The following is a 1,708-nucleotide window of genomic DNA, read 5'->3' as shown; positions in this document are numbered from 1 at the left end:
TTGCTTGTCCGAATTTCTGTTTTCCTTGCAGGTGTATGGTATTCGTTGTGCCCGATGCACACGTTGGCGCGTGATTTACTTTCATCGCGCCGACTCTTGATTGCTTATGCGGATTTTAATCGGAGTGCTGACATGTTTGCTGTTGCTTTTCCTAGCTCGCTCGCGGGATCCTAGTTTACTCGCTCTCTTCGCTTTAGTTTACGGATCATCATCCGTTTGGTATTGATTCCGTTTCATTTTACTTTTCTCGCACTTTATCGCTTTCTCGCATCATCCTTTAACATGAGAAGTAGGACCTAGACATGCATCTGGCCAAGCCCTCGAAAGAGGCTCTGTTTTTGTTGGTGTGTTTATATTTGTGCTTTGCGGCAGGGAGTCACGGTGTAATAAGTCCTATATGGCACTCCGTTAAGTCCTCATGGAAGGCATGCGGAAAGGGTTAGCAATCAACCCCCGCCCAGTCTCATCGAGTCCGTTCAGTAAGCGCACGCTACGCGTTGCTTGCTTCTGAACCAGCACAAGATCTTGTTATCGAGTATGTCAGGAAAAGGGTTCATGCAGCCGGACCCCCGCCTTTCTTATAGCTCGCGTCGCTCGACGTTGATGCTCGGTGTACGCACGCACCGTTTTCCTTTACGATCCGTGACGGCTTGGTTGCTGAGAGGGGTCCGCCCTCTTGTCTATAGCCCGATCATTTTCGCGAGGTCTAATGCTTGGTTGACTTGGGTTGAGCTGCTCCCCTTGGCTATGGCGGGACCGCTTTTCTACCACTCGGTCAGTACCGTTGGTTTGTTTGCTTTACGAGCGGATGCTCGTTTGTGTGATATTTTTGTTTGCATTCCCTTTTCCCTCGTAGGTTGCTAGTTTAGTTTAGACTTGTACCCTTTGTATGATAACATTAGGTAGCAAGCTTTCCCCCTTAGCTTAGGTTTTCCTCATGCATTCTTTAAAACACAAACCACACTCTTTGATTTTTCTTTTCTTAAGAGCTTGTTATTTCCGCTCCATTCCCAGCATAAGTCTCCAAAGGTCGAGCAGCGGAGTGTGAATGTAACTCGTTCACCTAAAAAACACAAAACAAACAAAAATTAGTTAGCCGAGCTACGGTAGCTCTGATTCTGCAAAACAGATACTTAGGCAGCGGGGTAGGGCCCGTGCGAGCATAATCCTTTCTTTTCCCTACATTCTGCATTCATTTTAGTCCAGATTAGCATAGATTTGTTACACACCCATAGTTTTAGACACAGGCGTGGATACCATCGAGTACGATGGGCGCGAGGGGTGCTAGCACCTTCTCCTCGCGTAACCGACTCCCTTACCCTTTTTCTCTGGTCGTGAGACCGTTGTTTTGTTTTGTGGTTTGCTGGCATTCCCTTCCTTTTCAGGATAAATATGTTAGTGGCGACTCTGTTAATTTTCGCGGTAGCGACAGCTGGCGACTCTGCTGGGGACGTCTTGACCTGTTGCTGGTCCGGACCTAGCGAGTCGATCCTAGCGCTTGTGTGTTTATCATTGGGTGTTTTTACTGCTTTGCATAATTTACCTGTTTGCATTGCATTCTATGTGCGCTTTTACTTTTCTGCATCATATTCTGGACTGTCTGGATCTCTGTCTGTTGGGTGGGTGTTTCAAGAGGTAAAAGGCCCAATACCCAGGCTATGTGTGAACCATAGGAACCCTAGGATAGAGTGGGAGCATGGTTTGTCTC

This window comes from Vicia villosa, unplaced genomic scaffold, assembly GCF_029867415.1.
Source record: "Vicia villosa cultivar HV-30 ecotype Madison, WI unplaced genomic scaffold, Vvil1.0 ctg.001163F_1_1, whole genome shotgun sequence".
Classification (NCBI taxonomy): Eukaryota; Viridiplantae; Streptophyta; class Magnoliopsida; order Fabales; family Fabaceae; genus Vicia; species Vicia villosa.
This window is presented reverse-complemented; position numbering follows the sequence as displayed.